Consider the following 1,117-nt stretch of genomic DNA (forward strand, 5'->3'; position numbering starts at 1 on the left):
GTGAATGGTCCACTGATACTGGAAATGCTCTTTAGAAATAGCTTCCACGGATTGTTCCAGCACAAACAAATCACAAACTAATTTATGTATTCCTGCAGCTGCACCCCAGCTGAGGTGAGCAGTCCCACCAATTCACAGTTGACTAGTGCTGCCTCATTCTTCGCAGATTTTGGCATTTAACTGTAATTAAGATTTATTGTTCACTAGCTTGCAGGTCAGGGCAAGCATGACAATATGGGTAACTTTTCTGTTTACTAGTAAAATGTCTGGTAGGAGGAAGCCTCAAATCTTTCAAGCAGAACTTGACAGAAATAAATAGCACCTCTTCACTCCAGGACCAGCGCATTACCGATTTTAATCAGACGCGAGGGTTCTCTTTAAGGGAGGGCAGGGAGAAATCAGAAAGAGCCAGTGAACTGTGCTGTTGCTTTTGCACCAGAAGGGTACGGGCCGGAAGCCAAATCAATTATTGCTGATCTTCTGGATTTGGGGAAGGGATTGTCTGCTCGGTGTGGGAGGGACCTGAGACCTTGAGGCCTACAAAGGTTCTGCAAAGACTGGGACCTGCGGGTCATAGTGGCCCCTCCTTGCGACCCAGAGGAGAATCATCCTTCATCTCTCTCCACTCTCAAGGATGACCGTGGACCAGGTCAGATGGCCTGAGGAGGAGGGAGGCAGGGTTCAGCAGTCAGCGGCCACTCACCTGCTTTTCTCGTCTGTCTGCAGAGGTCCCGTGCAGGTGACCCACGACACAGTGGGTGTGAATGAGCAAACGGTCTGCAAGCAGACAGATGAGAAAGGGCATCTCATCCCTACTGGTTATTTAGAAGGCAGAAATGCTGAAGCATAATGTCCTTCAATTTTCTAGCATCTATAATTTATTATATATTATTGTTTGTCCTGCTTGGGGTATTTTTTGCCAGTGCCTATCATATAAAACAAGAAAGCATTACTCACATGGCCCAGAGATTTGGACCCTGAGCTTTTTCTGTTTCTCTTGTTCCTTACAGAGGAGGGGAAGGAAAAAAAAAATCCTTTGCTTGTTGACGACTGGATATAATTTTCAATGATATTGTGAACATATCTTTGTATCTTACCCTAAACTGTGAATCATTCG

The sequence above is a fragment of the Pteropus vampyrus genome, unplaced genomic scaffold, assembly GCF_000151845.1.
Source record: "Pteropus vampyrus isolate Shadow unplaced genomic scaffold, Pvam_2.0 Scaffold45, whole genome shotgun sequence".
Taxonomy (NCBI): domain Eukaryota; kingdom Metazoa; phylum Chordata; class Mammalia; order Chiroptera; family Pteropodidae; genus Pteropus; species Pteropus vampyrus.